Source organism: Cucurbita pepo, chromosome 16, assembly GCF_057944985.1.
Source record: "Cucurbita pepo subsp. pepo isolate OVF chromosome 16, ASM5794498v1, whole genome shotgun sequence".
NCBI classification, from domain to species: domain Eukaryota; kingdom Viridiplantae; phylum Streptophyta; class Magnoliopsida; order Cucurbitales; family Cucurbitaceae; genus Cucurbita; species Cucurbita pepo.
Genome location: NC_141813.1, coordinates 4,475,193 through 4,492,495, shown reverse-complemented (window position 1 = coordinate 4,492,495; position 17,303 = coordinate 4,475,193). Strand labels below are relative to the sequence as shown.

Sequence of the window (17,303 nt, the reverse complement as noted above, 5' to 3'; positions counted from 1 at the left end):
CGTTCCGAGCACGTGCGTGCACCCACCGTCGCCTCGATCATGCCGCCCCGCATGCGTTAAATGCAATTTGTGCGCATTGCATGTCGGGTGCGATCATACCAGCACTAATGCACCGGATCCCATCAGAACTCCGCAGCTAAGCGTGCTTGGGCGAGAGTAGTACTAAGTTGGGTGACCACTTGGGAAGTCCTCGTGTTGCACCCCTTTTTTATTTTTTATTTCTTATTTCTTTTGCTCGTTATTTCAATTTCTCCCCGTTCTTTTCTTCCTTTCTTTACAAATGGCAACCTCCCCCGCTCGCACGCTCACGCTCATCGCGTTTCTTCTCCCCGACGTGTCCGCGCGGGCCCCGCCGACCGTTCCGAGCACGTGCGTGCACCCACCGTCGCCTCGATCATGCCGCCCCGCATGCGTTAAATGCAATTTGTGCGCATTGCATGTCGGGTGCGATCATACCAGCACTAATGCACCGGATCCCATCAGAACTCCGCAGTTAAGCGTGCTTGGGCGAGAGTAGTACTAAGTTGGGTGACCACTTGGGAAGTCCTCGTGTTGCACCCCTTTTTTATTTTTTATTTCTTATTTCTTATTTCTTTTGCTCGTTATTTCAATTTCTCCCCGTTCTTTTCTTCCTTTCTTTACAAATGGCAACCTCCCCCGCTCGCACGCTCACGCCCATCGCGTTTCTTCTCCCCGACGTGTCCCCGCGGGCCCCGCCGACCGTTCCGAGCACGTGCGTGCACCCACCGTCGCCTCGATCATGCCGCCCCGCATGCGTTAAATGCAATTTGTGCGCATTGCATGTTGGGTGCGATCATGCCAGCACTAATGCACCGGATCCCATCAGAACTCCGCAGCTAAGCGTGCTTGGGCGAGAGTAGTACTAAGTTGGGTGACCACTTGGGAAGTCCTCGTGTTGCACCCCTTTTTTATTTTTTATTTCTTATTTCTTTTGCTCGTTATTTCAATTTCTCCCCGTTCTTTTCTTCCTTTCTTTACAAATGGCAACCTCCCCCGCTCGCACGCTCACGCCCATCGCGTTTCTTCTCCCCGACGTGTCCGCGCGGGCCCCGCCGACCGTTCCGAGCACGTGCGTGCACCCACCGTCGCCTCGATCATGCCGCCCCGCATGCGTTAAATGCAATTTGTGCGCATTGCATGTCGGGTGCGATCATACCAGCACTAATGCACCGGATCCCATCAGAACTCCGCAGTTAAGCGTGCTTGGGCGAGAGTAGTACTAAGTTGGGTGACCACTTGGGAAGTCCTCGTGTTGCACCCCTTTTTTATTTTTTATTTCTTATTTCTTTTGCTCGTTATTTCAATTTCTCCCCGTTCTTTTCTTCCTTTCTTTACAAATGGCAACCTCCCCCGCTCGCACGCTCACGCCCATCGCGTTTCTTCTCCCCGACGTGTCCGCGCGGGCCCCGCCGACCGTTCCGAGCACGTGCGTGCACCCACCGTCGCCTCGATCATGCCGCCCCGCATGCGTTAAATGCAATTTGTGCGCATTGCATGTCGGGTGCGATCATACCAGCACTAATGCACCGGATCCCATCAGAACTCCGCAGCTAAGCGTGCTTGGGCGAGAGTAGTACTAAGTTGGGTGACCACTTGGGAAGTCCTCGTGTTGCACCCCTTTTTTATTTTTTATTTCTTATTTCTTTTGCTCGTTATTTCAATTTCTCCCCGTTCTTTTCTTCCTTTCTTTACAAATGGCAACCTCCCCCGCTCGCACGCTCACGCCCATCGCGTTTCTTCTCCCCGACGTGTCCGCGCGGGCCCCGCCGACCGTTCCGAGCACGTGCGTGCACCCACCGTCGCCTCGATCATGCCGCCCCGCATGCGTTAAATGCAATTTGTGCGCATTGCATGTCGGGTGCGATCATACCAGCACTAATGCACCGGATCCCATCAGAACTCCGCAGTTAAGCGTGCTTGGGCGAGAGTAGTACTAAGTTGGGTGACCACTTGGGAAGTCCTCGTGTTGCACCCCTTTTTTATTTTTTATTTCTTATTTCTTTTGCTCGTTATTTCAATTTCTCCCCGTTCTTTTCTTCCTTTCTTTACAAATGGCAACCTCCCCCGCTCGCACGCTCACGCCCATCGCGTTTCTTCTCCCCGACGTGTCCGCGCGGGCCCCGCCGACCGTTCCGAGCACGTGCGTGCACCCACCGTCGCCTCGATCATGCCGCCCCGCATGCGTTAAATGCAATTTGTGCGCATTTCATGCCGGGTGCGATCATACCAGCACTAATGCACCGAATCCCATCAGAACTCCGCAGTTAAGCGTGCTTGGGCGAGAGTAGTACTAAGTTGGTTGACCACTTGGGAAGTCCTCGTGTTGCACCCCTTTTTTATTTTTTATTTCTTATTTCTTTTGCTCGTTATTTCAATTTCTCCCCGTTCTTTTCTTCCTTTCTTTACAAATGGCAACCTCCCCCGCTCGCACGCTCACGCCCATCGCGTTTCTTCTCCCCGACGTGTCCGCGCGGGCCCCGCCGACCGTTCCGAGCACGTGCGGGCACCCACCGTCGACTCGATGTTGCCGCCCCGCATGCGTTAAATGCAATTTGTGCGCATTGCATGTCGGGTGCGATCATACTAGCATTAATGCACCAGATCCCATCAGAACTCCGCAGGTAAGCGTGCTTGGGCGAGAGTAGTACTAAGTTGGGTGACCACTTGGGAAGTCCTCGTGTTGCACCCCTTTTTTATTTTTTATTTTTTATTTCTTATTTCTTTTGCTCGTTATTTCAATTTCTCCCCGTTCTTTTCTTCCTTTCTTTACAAATGGCAACCTCCCCCGCTCGCACGCTCACGCCCATCGCGTTTCTTCTCCCCGACGTGTCCGCGCGGGCCCCGCCGACCGTTCCGAGCACGTGCGTGCACCCACCGTCGCCTCGATCATGCCGCCCCGCATGCGTTAAATGCAATTTGTGCGCATTGCATGTCGGGTGCGATCATACCATCACTAATGCACCGGATCCCATCAGAACTCCGCAGTTAAGCGTGCTTGGGCGAGAGTAGTACTAAGTTGGGTGACCACTTGGGAAGTCCTCGTGTTGCACCCCTTTTTTATTTTTTATTTCTTATTTCTTATTTCTTTTGCTCGTTATTTCAATTTCTCCCCGTTCTTTTCTTCCTTTCTTTACAAATGGCAACCTCCCCCGCTCGCACGCTCACGCCCATCGCGTTTCTTCTCCCCGACGTGTCCCCGCGGGCCCCGCCGACCGTTCCGAGCACGTGCGTGCACCCACCGTCGCCTCGATCATGCCGCCCCGCATGCGTTAAATGCAATTTGTGCGCATTGCATGTTGGGTGCGATCATGCCAGCACTAATGCACCGGATCCCATCAGAACTCCGCAGTCAAGCGTGCTTGGGCGAGAGTAGTACTAAGTTGGGTGACCACTTGGGAAGTCCTCGTGTTGCACCCCTTTTTTATTTTTTATTTCTTATTTCTTTTGCTCGTTATTTCAATTTCTCCCCGTTCTTTTCTTCCTTTCTTTACAAATGGCAACCTCCCCCGCTCGCACGCTCACGCCCATCGCGTTTCTTCTCCCCGACGTGTCCGCGCGGGCCCCGCCGACCGTTCCGAGCACATGCGTGCACCCACCGTCGCCTCGATCATGCCGCCCCGCATGCGTTAAATGCAATTTGTGCGCATTTCATGCCGGGTGCGATCATACCAGCACTAATGCACCGAATCCCATCAGAACTCCGCAGTTAAGCGTGCTTGGGCGAGAGTAGTACTAAGTTGGTTGACCACTTGGGAAGTCCTCGTGTTGCACCCCTTTTTTATTTTTTATTTCTTATTTCTTTTGCTCGTTATTTCAATTTCTCCCCGTTCTTTTCTTCCTTTCTTTACAAATGGCAACCTCCCCCGCTCGCACGCTCACGCCCATCGCGTTTCTTCTCCCCGACGTGTCCGCGCGGGCCCCGCCGACCGTTCCGAGCACGTGCGGGCACCCACCGTCGACTCGATGTTGCCGCCCCGCATGCGTTAAATGCAATTTGTGCGCATTGCATGTCGGGTGCGATCATACTAGCATTAATGCACCAGATCCCATCAGAACTCCGCAGGTAAGCGTGCTTGGGCGAGAGTAGTACTAAGTTGGGTGACCACTTGGGAAGTCCTCGTGTTGCACCCCTTTTTTATTTTTTATTTTTTATTTCTTATTTCTTTTGCTCGTTATTTCAATTTCTCCCCGTTCTTTTCTTCCTTTCTTTACAAATGGCAACCTCCCCCGCTCGCACGCTCACGCCCATCGCGTTTCTTCTCCCCGACGTGTCCGCGCGGGCCCCGCCGACCGTTCCGAGCACGTGCGTGCACCCACCGTCGCCTCGATCATGCCGCCCCGCATGCGTTAAATGCAATTTCTGCGCATTGCATGTCGGGTGCGATCATACCAGCACTAATGCACCGGATCCCATCAGAACTCCGCAGTTAAGCGTGCTTGGGCGAGAGTAGTACTAAGTTGGGTGACCACTTGGGAAGTCCTCGTGTTGCACCCCTTTTTTATTTTTTATTTCTTATTTCTTTTGCTCGTTATTTCAATTTCTCCCCGTTCTTTTCTTCCTTTCTTTACAAATGGCAACCTCCCCCGCTCGCACGCTCACGCCCATCGCGTTTCTTCTCCCCGACGTGTCCCCGCGGGCCCCGCCGACCGTTCCGAGCACGTGCGTGCACCCACCGTCGCCTCGATCATGCCGCCCCGCATGCGTTAAATGCAATTTGTGCGCATTGCATGTTGGGTGCGATCATGCCAGCACTAATGCACCGGATCCCATCAGAACTCCGCAGCTAAGCGTGCTTGGGCGAGAGTAGTACTAAGTTGGGTGACCACTTGGGAAGTCCTCGTGTTGCACCCCTTTTTTATTTTTTATTTCTTATTTCTTTTGCTCGTTATTTCAATTTCTCCCCGTTCTTTTCTTCCTTTCTTTACAAATGGCAACCTCCCCCGCTCGCACGCTCACGCCCATCGCGTTTCTTCTCCCCGACGTGTCCGCGCGGGCCCCGCCGACCGTTCCGAGCACGTGCGTGCACCCACCGTCGCCTCGATCATGCCGCCCCGCATGCGTTAAATGCAATTTGTGCGCATTGCATGTCGGGTGCGATCATACCAGCACTAATGCACCGGATCCCATCAGAACTCCGCAGTTAAGCGTGCTTGGGCGAGAGTAGTACTAAGTTGGGTGACCACTTGGGAAGTCATCGTGTTGCACCCCTTTTTTATTTTTTATTTCTTATTTCTTTTGCTCGTTATTTCAATTTCTCCCCGTTCTTTTCTTCCTTTCTTTACAAATGGCAACCTCCCCCGCTCGCACGCTCACGCCCATCGCGTTTCTTCTCCCCGACGTGTCCGCGCGGGCCCCGCCGACCGTTCCGAGCACGTGCGTGCACCCACCGTCGCCTCGATCATGCCGCCCCGCATGCGTTAAATGCAATTTGTGCGCATTGCATGTTGGGTGCGATCATACCAGCACTAATGCACCGGATCCCATCAGAACTCCGCAGCTAAGCGTGCTTGGGCGAGAGTAGTACTAAGTTGGGTGACCACTTGGGAAGTCCTCGTGTTGCACCCCTTTTTTATTTTTTATTTCTTATTTCTTTTGCTCGTTATTTCAATTTCTCCCCGTTCTTTTCTTCCTTTCTTTACAAATGGCAACCTCCCCCGCTCGCACGCTCACGCCCATCGCGTTTCTTCTCCCCGACGTGTCCGCGCGGGCCCCGCCGACCGTTCCGAGCACGTGCGTGCACCCACCGTCGCCTCGATCATGCCGCCCCGCATTCGTTAAATGCAATTTGTGCGCATTGCATGTCGGGTGCGATCATACCAGCACTAATGCACCGGATCCCATCAGAACTCCGCAGTTAAGCGTGCTTGGGCGAGAGTAGTACTAAGTTGGGTGACCACTTGGGAAGTCCTCGTGTTGCACCCCTTTTTTATTTTTTATTTCTTATTTCTTTTGCTCGTTATTTCAATTTCTCCCCGTTCTTTTCTTCCTTTCTTTACAAATGGCAACCTCCCCCGCTCGCACGCTCACGCCCATCGCGTTTCTTCTCCCCGACGTGTCCGCGCGGGCCCCGCCGACCGTTCCGAGCACGTGCGTGCACCCACCGTCGCCTCGATCATGCCGCCCCGCATGCGTTAAATGCAATTTGTGCGCATTGCATGCCGGGTGCGATCATACCAGCACTAATGCACCGAATCCCATCAGAACTCCGCAGTTAAGCGTGCTTGGGCGAGAGTAGTACTAAGTTGGGTGACCACTTGGGAAGTCCTCGTGTTGCACCCCTTTTTTATTTTATATTTTTTATTTCTTATTTCTTTTGCTCGTTATTTCAATTTCTCCCCGTTCTTTTCTTCGTTTCTTTACAAATGGCAACCTCCCCCGCTCGCACGCTCACGCCCATCGCGTTTCTTCTCCCCGACGTGTCCGCGCGGGCCCCGCCGACCGTTCCGAGCACGTGCGGGCACCCACCGTCGACTCGATGTTGCCGCCCCGCATGCGTTAAATGCAATTTGTGCGCATTGCATGTCGGGTGCGATCATACTAGCATTAATGCACCAGATCCCATCAGAACTCCGCAGGTAAGCGTGCTTGGGCGAGAGTAGTACTAAGTTGGGTGACCACTTGGGAAGTCCTCGTGTTGCACCCCTTTTTTATTTTTTATTTCTTATTTCTTTTGCTCGTTATTTCAATTTCTCCCCGTTCTTTTCTTCCTTTCTTTACAAATGGCAACCTCCCCCGCTCGCACGCTCACGCCCATCGCGTTTCTTCTCCCCGACGTGTCCGCGCGGGCCCCGCCGACCGTTCCGAGCACGTGCGTGCACCCACCGTCGCCTCGATCATGCCGCCCCGCATGCGTTAAATGCAATTTGTGCGCATTGCATGTCGGGTGCGATCATACCAGTACTAATGCACTGGATCCCATCAGAACTCCGCAGTTAAGCGTGCTTGGGCTTGAGTAGTACTAAGTTGGGTGACCACTTGGGAAGTCCTCGTGTTGCACCCCTTTTTTATTTTTTATTTCTTATTTCTTTTGCTCGTTATTTCAATTTCTCCCCGTTCTTTTCTTCCTTTCTTTACAAATGGCAACCTCCCCCGCTCGCACGCTCACGCCCATCGCGTTTCTTCTCCCCGACGTGTCCGCGCGGGCCCCGCCGACCGTTCCGAGCACGTGCGTGCACCCACCGTCGCCTCGATCATGCCGCCCCGCATGCGTTAAATGCAATTTGTGCGCATTGCATGTCGGGTGCGATCATACCAGCACTAATGCACCGGATCCCATCAGAACTCCGCAGTTAAGCGTGCTTGGGCGATAGTAGTACTAAGTTGGGTGACCACTTGGGAAGTCCTCGTGTTGCACCCCTTTTTTATTTTTTATTTCTTATTTCTTTTGCTCGTTATTTCAATTTCTCCCCGTTCTTTTCTTCCTTTCTTTACAAATGGCAACCTCCCCCGCTCGCACGCTCACGCCCATCGCGTTTCTTCTCCCCGACGTGTCCGCGCGGGCCCCGCCGACCGTTCCGAACACGTGCGTGCACCCACCGTCGCCTCGATCATGCCGCCCCGCATGCGTTAAATGCAATTTGTGCGCATTGCATGTCGGGTGCGATCATACCAGCACTAATGCACCGGATCCCATCAGAACTCCGCAGTTAAGCGTGCTTGGGCGAGAGTAGTACTAAGTTGGGTGACCACTTGGGAAGTCCTCGTGTTGCACCCCTTTTTTATTTTTTATTTCTTATTTCTTTTGCTCGTTATTTCAATTTCTCCCCGTTCTTTTCTTCCTTTCTTTACAAATGGCAACCTCCCCCGCTCGCACGCTCACGCCCATCGCGTTTCTTCTCCCCGACGTGTCCGCGCGGGCCCCGCCGACCGTTCCGAGCACGTGCGTGCACCCACCGTCGCCTCGATCATGCCGCCCCGCATGCGTTAAATGCAATTTGTGCGCATTGCATGTCGGGTGCGATCATACCAACACTAATGCACCGGATCCCATCAGAACTCCGCAGTGAAGCGTGCTTGGGCGAGAGTAGTACTAAGTTGGGTGACCACTTGGGAAGTCCTCGTGTTGCACCCCTTTTTTATTTTTTATTTCTTATTTCTTTTGCTCGTTATTTCAATTTCTCCCCGTTCTTTTCTTCCTTTCTTTACAAATGGCAACCTCCCCCGCTCGCACGCTCACGCCCATCGCGTTTCTTCTCCCCGACGTGTCCGCGCGGGCCCCGCCGACCGTTCCGAGCACGTGCGTGCACCCACCGTCGCCTCGATCATGCCGCCCCGCATGCGTTAAATGCAATTTGTGCGCATTGCATGTCGGGTGCGATCATACCAGCACTAATGCACTGGATCCCATCAGAACTCCGCAGTTAAGCGTGCTTGGGCGAGAGTAGTACTAAGTTGGGTGACCACTTGGGAAGTCCTCGTGTTGCACCCCTTTTTTATTTTTTATTTCTTATTTCTTTTGCTCGTTATTTCAATTTCTCCCCGTTCTTTTCTTCCTTTCTTTACAAATGGCAACCTCCCCCGCTCGCACGCTCACGCCCATCGCGTTTCTTCTCCCCGACGTGTCCGCGCGGGCCCCGCCGACCGTTCCGAGCACGTGCGTGCACCCACCGTCGCCTCGATCATGCCGCCCCGCATGCGTTAAATGCAATTTGTGCGCATTGCATGTCGGGTGCGATCATACCAGCACTAATGCACCGGATCCCATCAGAACTCCGCAGTCAAGCGTGCTTGGGCGAGAGTAGTACTAAGTTGGGTGACCACTTGGGAAGTCCTCGTGTTGCACCCCTTTTTTATTTTTTATTTCTTATTTCTTTTGCTCGTTATTTCAATTTCTCCCCGTTCTTTTCTTCCTTTCTTTACAAATGGCAACCTCCCCCGCTCGCACGCTCACGCCCATCGCGTTTCTTCTCCCCGACGTGTCCGCGCGGGCCCCGCCGACCGTTCCGAGCACGTGCGTGCACCCACCGTCGCCTCGATCATGCCGCCCCGCATGCGTTAAATGCAATTTGTGCGCATTGCATGTCGGGTGCGATCATACCAGCACTAATGCACCGGATCCCATCAAAACTCCGCAGTCAAGCGTGCTTGGGCGAGAGTAGTACTAAGTTGGTTGACCACTTGGGAAGTCCTCGTGTTGCACCCATTTTTTATTTTTTATTTCTTATTTCTTTTGCTCGTTATTTCAATTTCTCCCCGTTCTTTTCTTCCTTTCTTTACAAATGGCAACCTCCCCCGCTCGCACGCTCACGCCCATCGCGTTTCTTCTCCCCGACGTGTCCGCGCGGGCCCCGCCGACCGTTCCGAACACGTGCGTGCACCCACCGTCGCCTCGATCATGCCGCCCCGCATGCGTTAAATGCAATTTGTGCGCATTGCATGTTGGGTGCGATCATACCAGCACTAATGCACCGGATCCCATCAGAACTCCGCAGTTAAGCGTGCTTGGGCGAGAGTAGTACTAAGTTGGGTGACCACTTGGGAAGTCCTCGTGTTGCACCCCTTTTTTATTTTTTATTTCTTATTTCTTTTGCTCGTTATTTCAATTTCTCCCCGTTCTTTTCTTCCTTTCTTTACAAATGGCAACCTCCTCCGCTCGCACGCTCACGCCCATCGCGTTTCTTCTCCCCGACGTGTCCGCGCGGTCCCCGCCGACCGTTCCGAGCACGTGCGTGCACCCACCGTCGCCTCGATCATGCCGCCCCGCATGCGTTAAATGCAATTTGTGCGCATTGCATGTCGGGTGCGATCATACCAACACTAATGCACCGGATCCCATCAGAACTCCGCAGTGAAGCGTGCTTGGGCGAGAGTAGTACTAAGTTGGGTGACCACTTGGGAAGTCCTCGTGTTGCACCCCTTTTTTATTTTTTATTTCTTATTTCTTTTGCTCGTTATTTCAATTTCTCCCCGTTCTTTTCTTCCTTTCTTTACAAATGGCAACCTCCCCCGCTCGCACGCTCACGCCCATCGCGTTTCTTCTCCCCGACGTGTCCGCGCGGGCCCCGCCGACCGTTCCGAGCACGTGCGTGCACCCACCGTCGCCTCGATCATGCCGCCCCGCATGCGTTAAATGCAATTTGTGCGCATTGCATGTCGGGTGCGATCATACCAGCACTAATGCACCGGATCCCATCAGAACTCCGCAGTTAAGCGTGCTTGGGCGAGAGTAGTACTAAGTTGGGTGACCACTTGGGAAGTCCTCGTGTTGCACCCCTTTTTTATTTTTTATTTCTTATTTCTTTTGCTCGTTATTTCAATTTCTCCCCGTTCTTTTCTTCCTTTCTTTACAAATGGCAACCTCCCCCGCTCGCACGCTCACGCCCATCGCGTTTCTTCTCCCCGACGTGTCCGCGCGGGCCACTCCGACCGTTCCGAGCACGTGCGTGCACCCACCGTCGCCTCGATCATGCCGCCCCGCATGCGTTAAATGCAATTTGTGCGCATTGCATGTCGGGTGCGATCATACCAGCACTAATGCACCGGATCCCATCAGAACTCCGCAGTCAAGCGTGCTTGGGCGAGAGTAGTACTAAGTTGGGTGACCACTTGGGAAGTCCTCGTGTTGCACCCCTTTTTTATTTTTTATTTCTTATTTCTTTTGCTCGTTATTTCAATTTCTCCCCGTTCTTTTCTTCCTTTCTTTACAAATGGCAACCTCCCCCGCTCGCACGCTCACGCCCATCGCGTTTCTTCTCCCCGACGTGTCCGCGCGGGCCCCGCCGACCGTTCCGAGCACGTGCGTGCACCCACCGTCGCCTCGATCATGCCGCCCCGCATGCGTTAAATGCAATTTGTGCGCATTGCATGTCGGGTGCGATCATACCAGCACTAATGCACCGGATCCCATCAGAACTCCGCAGTGAAGCGTGCTTGGGCGAGAGTAGTACTAAGTTGGGTGACCACTTGGGAAGTCCTCGTGTTGCACCCCTTTTTTATTTTTTATTTCTTATTTCTTTTGCTCGTTATTTCAATTTCTCCCCGTTCTTTTCTTCCTTTCTTTACAAATGGCAACCTCCCCCGCTCGCACGCTCACGCCCATCGCGTTTCTTCTCCCCGACGTGTCCGCGCGGGCCCCGCCGACCGTTCCGAGCACGTGCGTGCACCCACCGTCGCCTCGATCATGCCGCCCCGCATGCGTTAAATGCAATTTGTGCGCATTGCATGTCGGGTGCGATCATACCAGCACTAATGCACCGGATCCCATCAGAACTCCGCAGTTAAGCGTGCTTGGGCGAGAGTAGTACTAAGTTGGGTGACCACTTGGGAAGTCCTCGTGTTGCACCCCTTTTTTATTTTTTATTTCTTATTTCTTTTGCTCGTTATTTCAATTTCTCCCCGTTCTTTTCTTCCTTTCTTTACAAATGGCAACCTCCCCCGCTCGCACGCTCACGCCCATCGCGTTTCTTCTCCCCGACGTGTCCGCGCGTGCACCCACCGTCGCCTCGATCATGCCGCCCCGCATGCGTTAAATGCAATTTGTGCGCATTGCATGTCGGGTGCGATCATACCAGCACTAATGCACCGGATCCCATCAGAACTCCGCAGTTAAGCGTGCTTGGGCGAGAGTAGTACTAAGTTGGGTGACCACTTGGGAAGTCCTCGTGTTGCACCCCTTTTTTATTTTTTATTTCTTATTTCTTTTGCTCGTTATTTCAATTTCTCCCCGTTCTTTTCTTCCTTTCTTTACAAATGGCAACCTCCCCCGCTCGCACGCTCACGCCCATCGCGTTTCTTCTCCCCGACGTGTCCGCGCGGGCCCCGCCGACCGTTCCGAGCACGTGCGTGCACCCACCGTCGCCTCGATCATGCCGCCCCGCATGCGTTAAATGCAATTTGTGCGCATTGCATGTCGGGTGCGATCATACCAGCACTAATGCACCGGATCCCATCAGAACTCCGCAGTGAAGCGTGCTTGGGCGAGAGTAGTACTAAGTTCGGTGACCACTTGGGAAGTCCTCGTGTTGCACCCCTTTTTTATTTTTTATTTCTTATTTCTTTTGCTCGTTATCTCAATTTCTCCCCGTTCTTTTCTTCCTTTCTTTACAAATGGCAACCTCCCCCGCTCGCACGCTCACGCCCATCGCGTTTCTTCTCCCCGACGTGTCCGCGCGGGCCCCGCCGACCGTTCCGAGCACGTGCGTGCACCCACCGTCGCCTCGATCATGCCGCCCCGCATGCGTTAAATGCAATTTGTGCGCATTGCATGTCGGGTGCGGTCATACCAGCACTAATGCACCGGATCCCATCAGAACTCCGCAGGTAAGCGTGCTTGGGCGAGAGTAGTACTAAGTTGGGTGACCACTTGGGAAGTCCTCGTGTTGCACCCCTTTTTTATTTTTTATTTCTTATTTCTTTTGCTCGTTATTTCAATTTCTCCCCGTTCTTTTCTTCCTTTCTTTACAAATGGCAACCTCCCCCGCTCGCACGCTCACGCCCATCGCGTTTCTTCTCCCCGACGTGTCCGCGCGGGCCCCGCCGACCGTTCCGAGCACGTGCGTGCACCCACCGTCGCCTCGATCATGCCGCCCCGCATGCGTTAAATGCAATTTGTGCGCATTGCATGTCGGGTGCGATCATACCAGCACTAATGCACCGGATCCCATCAGAACTCCGCAGTCAAGCGTGCTTGGGCGAGAGTAGTACTAAGTTGGGTGACCACTTGGGAAGTCCTCGTGTTGCACCCCTTTTTTATTTTTTATTTCTTATTTCTTTTGCTCGTTATTTCAATTTCTCCCCGTTCTTTTCTTCCTTTCTTTACAAATGGCAACCTCCCCCGCTCGCACGCTCACGCCCATCGCGTTTCTTCTCCCCGACGTGTCCGCGCGGGCCCCGCCGACCGTTCCGAGCACGTGCGTGCACCCACCGTCGCCTCGATCATGCCGCCCCGCATGCGTTAAATGCAATTTGTGCGCATTGCATGTCGGGTGCGATCATACCAGCACTAATGCACCGGATCCCATCAAAACTCCGCAGTCAAGCGTGCTTGGGCGAGAGTAGTACTAAGTTGGGTGACCACTTGGGAAGTCCTCGTGTTGCACCCCTTTTTTATTTTTTATTTCTTATTTCTTTTGCTCGTTATTTCAATTTCTCCCCGTTCTTTTCTTCCTTTCTTAACAAATGGCAACCTCCCCCGCTCGCACGCTCACGCCCATCGCGTTTCTTCTCCCCGACGTGTCCGCGCGGGCCCCGCCGACCGTTCCGAACACGTGCGTGCACCCACCGTCGCCTCGATCATGCCGCCCCGCATGCGTTAAATGCAATTTGTGCGCATTGCATGTCGGGTGCGATCATACCAGCACTAATGCACCGGATCCCATCAGAACTCCGCAGTTAAGCGTGCTTGGGCGAGAGTAGTACTAAGTTGGGTGACCACTTGGGAAGTCCTCGTGTTGCACCCCTTTTTTATTTTTTATTTCTTATTTCTTTTGCTCGTTATTTCAATTTCTCCCCGTTCTTTTCTTCCTTTCTTTACAAATGGCAACCTCCTCCGCTCGCACGCTCACGCCCATCGCGTTTCTTCTCCCCGACGTGTCCGCGCGGGCCCCGCCGACCGTTCCGAGCACGTGCGTGCACCCACCGTCGCCTCGATCATGCCGCCCCGCATGCGTTAAATGCAATTTGTGCGCATTGCATGTCGGGTGCGATCATACCAACACTAATGCACCGGATCCCATCAGAACTCCGCAGTGAAGCGTGCTTGGGCGAGAGTAGTACTAAGTTGGGTGACCACTTGGGAAGTCCTCGTGTTGCACCCCTTTTTTATTTTTTATTTCTTATTTCTTTTGCTCGTTATTTCAATTTCTCCCCATTCTTTTCTTCCTTTCTTTACAAATGGCAACCTCCCCCGCTCGCACGCTCACGCCCATCGCGTTTCTTCTCCCCGACGTGTCCGCGCGGGCCCCGCCGACCGTTCCGAGCACGTGCGTGCACCCACCGTCGCCTCGATCATGCCGCCCCGCATGCGTTAAATGCAATTTGTGCGCATTGCATGTCGGGTGCGATCATACCAGCACTAATGCACCGGATCCAATCAGAACTCCGCAGCTAAGCGTGCTTGGGCGATAGTAGTACTAAGTTGGGTGACCACTTGGGAAGTCCTCGTGTTGCACCCCTTTTTTATTTTTTATTTCTTATTTCTTTTGCTCGTTATTTCAATTTCTCCCCGTTCTTTTCTTCCTTTCTTTACAAATGGCAACCTCCCCCGCTCGCACGCTCACGCCCATCGCGTTTCTTCTCCCCGACGTGTCCGCGCGGGCCCCGCCGACCGTTCCGAGCACGTGCGTGCACCCACCGTCGCCTCGATCATGCCGCCCCGCATGCGTTAAATGCAATTTGTGCGCATTGCATGTCGGGTGCGATCATACCAGCACTAATGCACCGGATCCCATCAGAACTCCGCAGCTAAGCGTGCTTGGGCGATAGTAGTACTAAGTTGGGTGACCACTTGGGAAGTCCTCGTGTTGCACCCCTTTTTTATTTTTTATTTCTTATTTCTTTTGCTCGTTATTTCAATTTCTCCCCGTTCTTTTCTTCCTTTCTTTAAAAATGGCAACCTCCCCCGCTCGCGCACGCTCACGCCCATCGCGTTTCTTCTCCCCGACGTGTCCGCGCGGGCCCCGCCGACCGTTCCGAGCACGTGCGTGCACCCACCGTCGCCTCGATCATGCCGCCCCGCATGCGTTAAATGCAATTTGTGCGCATTGCATGTCGGGTGCGATCATACCAGCAATAATGCACCGGATCCCATCAGAACTCCGCAGACAAGCGTGCTTGGGCGAGAGTAGTACTAAGTTGGGTGACCACTTGGGAAGTCCTCGTGTTGCACCCCTTTTTTATTTTTTATTTCTTATTTCTTTTGCTCGTTATTTCAATTTCTCCCCGTTCTTTTCTTCCTTTCTTTACAAATGGCAACCTCCCCCGCTCGCACGCTCACGCCCATCGCGTTTCTTCTCCCCGACGTGTCCGCGCGGGCCCCGCCGACCGTTCCGAGCACGTGCGTGCACCCACCGTCGCCTCGATCATGCCGCCCCGCATGCGTTAAATGCAATTTGTGCGCATTGCATGTCGGGTGCGATCATACCAGCCCTAATGCACCGGATCCCATCAGAACTCCGCAGTTAAGCGTGCTTGGGCGAGAGTAGTACTAAGTTGGGTGACCACTTGGAAAGTCCTCGTGTTGCACCCCTTTTTTATTTTTTATTTCTTATTTCTTTTGCTCGTTATTTCAATTTCTCCCCGTTCTTTTCTTCCTTTCTTTACAAATGGCAACCTCCCCCGCTCGCACGCTCACGCCCATCGCGTTTCTTCTCCCCGACGTGTCCGCGCGGGCCCCGCCGACCGTTCCGAGCACGTGCGTGCACCCACCGTCGCCTCGATCATGCCGCCCCGCATGCGTTAAATGCAATTTGTGCGCATTGCATGTCGGGTGCGATCATACCAGCACTAATGCACCGGATCCCATCAGAACTCCGCAGTTAAGCGTGCTTGGGCGAGAGTAGTACTAAGTTGGGTGACCACTTGGGAAGTCCTCGTGTTGCACCCCTTTTTTATTTTTTATTTCTTATTTCTTTTGCTCGTTATTTCAATTTCTCCCCGTTCTTTTCTTCCTTTCTTTACAAATGGCAACCTCCCCCGCTCGCACGCTCACGCCCATCGCGTTTCTTCTCCCCGACGTGTCCGCGCGGGCCCCGCCGACCGTTCCGAGCACGTGCGTGCACCCACCGTCGCCTCGATCATGCCGCCCCGCATGCGTTAAATGCAATTTGTGCGCATTGCATGTCGGGTGCGATCATACCAGCACTAATGCACCGGATCCCATCAGAACTCCGCAGTCAAGCGTGCTTGGGCGAGAGTAGTACTAAGTTGGGTGACCACTTGGGAAGTCCTCGTGTTGCACCCCTTTTTTATTTTTTATTTCTTATTTCTTTTGCTCGTTATTTCAATTTCTCCCCGTTCTTTTCTTCCTTTCTTTACAAATGGCAACCTCCCCCGCTCGCACGCTCACGCCCATCGCGTTTCTTCTCCCCGACGTGTCCGCGCGGGCCCCGCCGACCGTTCCGAGCACGTGCGTGCACCCACCGTCGCATCGATCATGCCGCCCCGCATGCGTTAAATGCAATTTGTGCGCATTGCATGTCGGGTGCGATCATACCAGCACTAATGCACCGGATCCCATCAGAACTCCGCAGCTAAGCGTGCTTGGGCGATAGTAGTACTAAGTTGGGTGACCACTTGGGAAGTCCTCGTGTTGCACCCCTTTTTTATTTTTTATTTCTTATTTCTTTTGCTCGTTATTTCAATTTCTCCCCGTTCTTTTCTTCCTTTCTTTACAAATGGCAACCTCCCCCGCTCGCGCACGCTCACGCCCATCGCGTTTCTTCTCCCCGACGTGTCCGCGCGGGCCCCGCCGACCGTTCCGAGCACGTGCGTGCACCCACCGTCGCCTCGATCATGCCGCCCCGCATGCGTTAAATGCAATTTGTGCGCATTGCATGTCGGGTGCGATCATACCAGCACTAATGCACCGGATCCCATCAGAACTCCGCAGACAAGCGTGCTTGGGCGAGAGTAGTACTAAGTTGGGTGACCACTTGGGAAGTCCTCGTGTTGCACCCCTTTTTTATTTTTTATTTCTTATTTCTTTTGCTCGTTATTTCAATTTCTCCCCGTTCTTTTCTTCCTTTCTTTACAAATGGCAACCTCCCCCGCTCGCACGCTCACGCCCATCGCGTTTCTTCTCCCCGACGTGTCCGCGCGGGCCCCGCCGACCGTTCCGAGCACGTGCGTGCACCCACCGTCGCCTCGATCATGCCGCCCCGCATGCGTTAAATGCAATTTGTGCGCATTGCATGTCGGGTGCGATCATACCAGCACTAATGCACCGGATCCCATCAGAACTCCGCAGCTAAGCGTGCTTGGGCGATAGTAGTACTAAGTTGGGTGACCACTTGGGAAGTCCTCGTGTTGCACCCCTTTTTTATTTTTTATTTCTTATTTCTTTTGCTCGTTATTTCAATTTCTCCCCGTTCTTTTCTTCCTTTCTTTACAAATGGCAACCTCCCCCGCTCGCGCACGCTCACGCCCATCGCGTTTCTTCTCCCCGACGTGTCCGCGCGGGCCCCGCCGACCGTTCCGAGCACGTGCGTGCACCCACCGTCGCCTCGATCATGCCGCCCCGCATGCGTTAAATGCAATTTGTGCGCATTGCATGTCGGGTGCGATCATACCAGCACTAATGCACCGGATCCCATCAGAACTCCGCAGACAAGCGTGCTTGGGCGAG

At 53.6% G+C, this 17,303-nt stretch overlaps 49 non-coding genes across 49 annotated transcripts in view; all 49 read left to right on the top strand.

Annotated features, from left to right (window-relative positions):
• The first annotated feature begins 85 nt into the window (after positions 1–85).
• Positions 86–204, top strand: LOC147788671 (5S ribosomal RNA). Its single transcript, XR_015412971.1, has one exon. It is a non-coding gene; the product is annotated as a 5S ribosomal RNA (ribosomal RNA).
• A 238-nt stretch (positions 205–442) lies between these two features.
• Positions 443–561, top strand: LOC147788670 (5S ribosomal RNA). The gene has a single exon (XR_015412937.1). It is a non-coding gene; the product is annotated as a 5S ribosomal RNA (ribosomal RNA).
• Positions 562–806: 245 nt separating this feature from the next.
• On the top strand, positions 807–925 carry LOC147788669 (5S ribosomal RNA). Its single transcript, XR_015412232.1, has one exon. It is a non-coding gene; the product is annotated as a 5S ribosomal RNA (ribosomal RNA).
• A 238-nt stretch (positions 926–1,163) lies between these two features.
• LOC147788668 (5S ribosomal RNA) lies at positions 1,164–1,282 on the top strand. Its single transcript, XR_015412935.1, has one exon. It is a non-coding gene; the product is annotated as a 5S ribosomal RNA (ribosomal RNA).
• A 238-nt stretch (positions 1,283–1,520) lies between these two features.
• Positions 1,521–1,639, top strand: LOC147788667 (5S ribosomal RNA). The gene has a single exon (XR_015412970.1). It is a non-coding gene; the product is annotated as a 5S ribosomal RNA (ribosomal RNA).
• Positions 1,640–1,877: 238 nt separating this feature from the next.
• On the top strand, positions 1,878–1,996 carry LOC147788666 (5S ribosomal RNA). Its single transcript, XR_015412933.1, has one exon. It is a non-coding gene; the product is annotated as a 5S ribosomal RNA (ribosomal RNA).
• Positions 1,997–2,234: 238 nt separating this feature from the next.
• On the top strand, positions 2,235–2,353 carry LOC147788665 (5S ribosomal RNA). Its single transcript, XR_015412530.1, has one exon. It is a non-coding gene; the product is annotated as a 5S ribosomal RNA (ribosomal RNA).
• A 238-nt stretch (positions 2,354–2,591) lies between these two features.
• Positions 2,592–2,710, top strand: LOC147788664 (5S ribosomal RNA). Its single transcript, XR_015412575.1, has one exon. It is a non-coding gene; the product is annotated as a 5S ribosomal RNA (ribosomal RNA).
• Positions 2,711–2,955: 245 nt separating this feature from the next.
• On the top strand, positions 2,956–3,074 carry LOC147788663 (5S ribosomal RNA). The gene has a single exon (XR_015412346.1). It is a non-coding gene; the product is annotated as a 5S ribosomal RNA (ribosomal RNA).
• A 245-nt stretch (positions 3,075–3,319) lies between these two features.
• LOC147788662 (5S ribosomal RNA) lies at positions 3,320–3,438 on the top strand. The gene has a single exon (XR_015412349.1). It is a non-coding gene; the product is annotated as a 5S ribosomal RNA (ribosomal RNA).
• A 238-nt stretch (positions 3,439–3,676) lies between these two features.
• Positions 3,677–3,795, top strand: LOC147788661 (5S ribosomal RNA). The gene has a single exon (XR_015412529.1). It is a non-coding gene; the product is annotated as a 5S ribosomal RNA (ribosomal RNA).
• Positions 3,796–4,033: 238 nt separating this feature from the next.
• On the top strand, positions 4,034–4,152 carry LOC147788660 (5S ribosomal RNA). The gene has a single exon (XR_015412574.1). It is a non-coding gene; the product is annotated as a 5S ribosomal RNA (ribosomal RNA).
• Positions 4,153–4,397: 245 nt separating this feature from the next.
• LOC147788659 (5S ribosomal RNA) lies at positions 4,398–4,516 on the top strand. The gene has a single exon (XR_015412932.1). It is a non-coding gene; the product is annotated as a 5S ribosomal RNA (ribosomal RNA).
• A 238-nt stretch (positions 4,517–4,754) lies between these two features.
• On the top strand, positions 4,755–4,873 carry LOC147788658 (5S ribosomal RNA). Its single transcript, XR_015412231.1, has one exon. It is a non-coding gene; the product is annotated as a 5S ribosomal RNA (ribosomal RNA).
• Positions 4,874–5,111: 238 nt separating this feature from the next.
• Positions 5,112–5,230, top strand: LOC147788657 (5S ribosomal RNA). Its single transcript, XR_015412275.1, has one exon. It is a non-coding gene; the product is annotated as a 5S ribosomal RNA (ribosomal RNA).
• Positions 5,231–5,468: 238 nt separating this feature from the next.
• On the top strand, positions 5,469–5,587 carry LOC147788656 (5S ribosomal RNA). Its single transcript, XR_015412969.1, has one exon. It is a non-coding gene; the product is annotated as a 5S ribosomal RNA (ribosomal RNA).
• A 238-nt stretch (positions 5,588–5,825) lies between these two features.
• LOC147788655 (5S ribosomal RNA) lies at positions 5,826–5,944 on the top strand. The gene has a single exon (XR_015412931.1). It is a non-coding gene; the product is annotated as a 5S ribosomal RNA (ribosomal RNA).
• Positions 5,945–6,182: 238 nt separating this feature from the next.
• On the top strand, positions 6,183–6,301 carry LOC147788654 (5S ribosomal RNA). The gene has a single exon (XR_015412418.1). It is a non-coding gene; the product is annotated as a 5S ribosomal RNA (ribosomal RNA).
• A 245-nt stretch (positions 6,302–6,546) lies between these two features.
• On the top strand, positions 6,547–6,665 carry LOC147788653 (5S ribosomal RNA). Its single transcript, XR_015412573.1, has one exon. It is a non-coding gene; the product is annotated as a 5S ribosomal RNA (ribosomal RNA).
• A 238-nt stretch (positions 6,666–6,903) lies between these two features.
• Positions 6,904–7,022, top strand: LOC147788652 (5S ribosomal RNA). Its single transcript, XR_015412557.1, has one exon. It is a non-coding gene; the product is annotated as a 5S ribosomal RNA (ribosomal RNA).
• Positions 7,023–7,260: 238 nt separating this feature from the next.
• LOC147788651 (5S ribosomal RNA) lies at positions 7,261–7,379 on the top strand. Its single transcript, XR_015412393.1, has one exon. It is a non-coding gene; the product is annotated as a 5S ribosomal RNA (ribosomal RNA).
• A 238-nt stretch (positions 7,380–7,617) lies between these two features.
• LOC147788650 (5S ribosomal RNA) lies at positions 7,618–7,736 on the top strand. Its single transcript, XR_015412930.1, has one exon. It is a non-coding gene; the product is annotated as a 5S ribosomal RNA (ribosomal RNA).
• A 238-nt stretch (positions 7,737–7,974) lies between these two features.
• On the top strand, positions 7,975–8,093 carry LOC147788649 (5S ribosomal RNA). The gene has a single exon (XR_015412424.1). It is a non-coding gene; the product is annotated as a 5S ribosomal RNA (ribosomal RNA).
• Positions 8,094–8,331: 238 nt separating this feature from the next.
• LOC147788648 (5S ribosomal RNA) lies at positions 8,332–8,450 on the top strand. The gene has a single exon (XR_015412266.1). It is a non-coding gene; the product is annotated as a 5S ribosomal RNA (ribosomal RNA).
• Positions 8,451–8,688: 238 nt separating this feature from the next.
• Positions 8,689–8,807, top strand: LOC147788647 (5S ribosomal RNA). The gene has a single exon (XR_015413067.1). It is a non-coding gene; the product is annotated as a 5S ribosomal RNA (ribosomal RNA).
• A 238-nt stretch (positions 8,808–9,045) lies between these two features.
• LOC147788646 (5S ribosomal RNA) lies at positions 9,046–9,164 on the top strand. The gene has a single exon (XR_015412582.1). It is a non-coding gene; the product is annotated as a 5S ribosomal RNA (ribosomal RNA).
• Positions 9,165–9,402: 238 nt separating this feature from the next.
• LOC147788645 (5S ribosomal RNA) lies at positions 9,403–9,521 on the top strand. Its single transcript, XR_015412929.1, has one exon. It is a non-coding gene; the product is annotated as a 5S ribosomal RNA (ribosomal RNA).
• A 238-nt stretch (positions 9,522–9,759) lies between these two features.
• LOC147788644 (5S ribosomal RNA) lies at positions 9,760–9,878 on the top strand. Its single transcript, XR_015412423.1, has one exon. It is a non-coding gene; the product is annotated as a 5S ribosomal RNA (ribosomal RNA).
• A 238-nt stretch (positions 9,879–10,116) lies between these two features.
• Positions 10,117–10,235, top strand: LOC147788643 (5S ribosomal RNA). The gene has a single exon (XR_015412928.1). It is a non-coding gene; the product is annotated as a 5S ribosomal RNA (ribosomal RNA).
• Positions 10,236–10,473: 238 nt separating this feature from the next.
• On the top strand, positions 10,474–10,592 carry LOC147788642 (5S ribosomal RNA). Its single transcript, XR_015413066.1, has one exon. It is a non-coding gene; the product is annotated as a 5S ribosomal RNA (ribosomal RNA).
• A 238-nt stretch (positions 10,593–10,830) lies between these two features.
• LOC147788641 (5S ribosomal RNA) lies at positions 10,831–10,949 on the top strand. The gene has a single exon (XR_015413046.1). It is a non-coding gene; the product is annotated as a 5S ribosomal RNA (ribosomal RNA).
• Positions 10,950–11,187: 238 nt separating this feature from the next.
• LOC147788640 (5S ribosomal RNA) lies at positions 11,188–11,306 on the top strand. The gene has a single exon (XR_015412927.1). It is a non-coding gene; the product is annotated as a 5S ribosomal RNA (ribosomal RNA).
• A 209-nt stretch (positions 11,307–11,515) lies between these two features.
• LOC147788639 (5S ribosomal RNA) lies at positions 11,516–11,634 on the top strand. The gene has a single exon (XR_015412926.1). It is a non-coding gene; the product is annotated as a 5S ribosomal RNA (ribosomal RNA).
• A 238-nt stretch (positions 11,635–11,872) lies between these two features.
• Positions 11,873–11,991, top strand: LOC147788638 (5S ribosomal RNA). Its single transcript, XR_015412540.1, has one exon. It is a non-coding gene; the product is annotated as a 5S ribosomal RNA (ribosomal RNA).
• Positions 11,992–12,229: 238 nt separating this feature from the next.
• Positions 12,230–12,348, top strand: LOC147788637 (5S ribosomal RNA). The gene has a single exon (XR_015412361.1). It is a non-coding gene; the product is annotated as a 5S ribosomal RNA (ribosomal RNA).
• A 238-nt stretch (positions 12,349–12,586) lies between these two features.
• Positions 12,587–12,705, top strand: LOC147788636 (5S ribosomal RNA). The gene has a single exon (XR_015413064.1). It is a non-coding gene; the product is annotated as a 5S ribosomal RNA (ribosomal RNA).
• A 238-nt stretch (positions 12,706–12,943) lies between these two features.
• LOC147788635 (5S ribosomal RNA) lies at positions 12,944–13,062 on the top strand. Its single transcript, XR_015412515.1, has one exon. It is a non-coding gene; the product is annotated as a 5S ribosomal RNA (ribosomal RNA).
• A 238-nt stretch (positions 13,063–13,300) lies between these two features.
• Positions 13,301–13,419, top strand: LOC147788634 (5S ribosomal RNA). Its single transcript, XR_015412925.1, has one exon. It is a non-coding gene; the product is annotated as a 5S ribosomal RNA (ribosomal RNA).
• Positions 13,420–13,657: 238 nt separating this feature from the next.
• LOC147788633 (5S ribosomal RNA) lies at positions 13,658–13,776 on the top strand. The gene has a single exon (XR_015412422.1). It is a non-coding gene; the product is annotated as a 5S ribosomal RNA (ribosomal RNA).
• A 238-nt stretch (positions 13,777–14,014) lies between these two features.
• Positions 14,015–14,133, top strand: LOC147788632 (5S ribosomal RNA). The gene has a single exon (XR_015412570.1). It is a non-coding gene; the product is annotated as a 5S ribosomal RNA (ribosomal RNA).
• Positions 14,134–14,371: 238 nt separating this feature from the next.
• Positions 14,372–14,490, top strand: LOC147788631 (5S ribosomal RNA). Its single transcript, XR_015412413.1, has one exon. It is a non-coding gene; the product is annotated as a 5S ribosomal RNA (ribosomal RNA).
• Positions 14,491–14,730: 240 nt separating this feature from the next.
• LOC147788630 (5S ribosomal RNA) lies at positions 14,731–14,849 on the top strand. Its single transcript, XR_015412537.1, has one exon. It is a non-coding gene; the product is annotated as a 5S ribosomal RNA (ribosomal RNA).
• Positions 14,850–15,087: 238 nt separating this feature from the next.
• Positions 15,088–15,206, top strand: LOC147788629 (5S ribosomal RNA). The gene has a single exon (XR_015412524.1). It is a non-coding gene; the product is annotated as a 5S ribosomal RNA (ribosomal RNA).
• Positions 15,207–15,444: 238 nt separating this feature from the next.
• LOC147788628 (5S ribosomal RNA) lies at positions 15,445–15,563 on the top strand. The gene has a single exon (XR_015412922.1). It is a non-coding gene; the product is annotated as a 5S ribosomal RNA (ribosomal RNA).
• Positions 15,564–15,801: 238 nt separating this feature from the next.
• On the top strand, positions 15,802–15,920 carry LOC147788627 (5S ribosomal RNA). The gene has a single exon (XR_015413063.1). It is a non-coding gene; the product is annotated as a 5S ribosomal RNA (ribosomal RNA).
• A 238-nt stretch (positions 15,921–16,158) lies between these two features.
• LOC147788626 (5S ribosomal RNA) lies at positions 16,159–16,277 on the top strand. Its single transcript, XR_015412412.1, has one exon. It is a non-coding gene; the product is annotated as a 5S ribosomal RNA (ribosomal RNA).
• A 240-nt stretch (positions 16,278–16,517) lies between these two features.
• On the top strand, positions 16,518–16,636 carry LOC147788625 (5S ribosomal RNA). The gene has a single exon (XR_015412369.1). It is a non-coding gene; the product is annotated as a 5S ribosomal RNA (ribosomal RNA).
• Positions 16,637–16,874: 238 nt separating this feature from the next.
• LOC147788624 (5S ribosomal RNA) lies at positions 16,875–16,993 on the top strand. Its single transcript, XR_015412411.1, has one exon. It is a non-coding gene; the product is annotated as a 5S ribosomal RNA (ribosomal RNA).
• Positions 16,994–17,233: 240 nt separating this feature from the next.
• The window catches only part of LOC147788623 (5S ribosomal RNA), a 119-nt gene continuing 49 nt past the window's right edge, over positions 17,234–17,303 (top strand). The window contains exon 1 of the ribosomal RNA XR_015412368.1: positions 17,234–17,303. This exon is cut by the window's right edge and continues 49 nt beyond it. This is a non-coding gene — a ribosomal RNA (5S ribosomal RNA).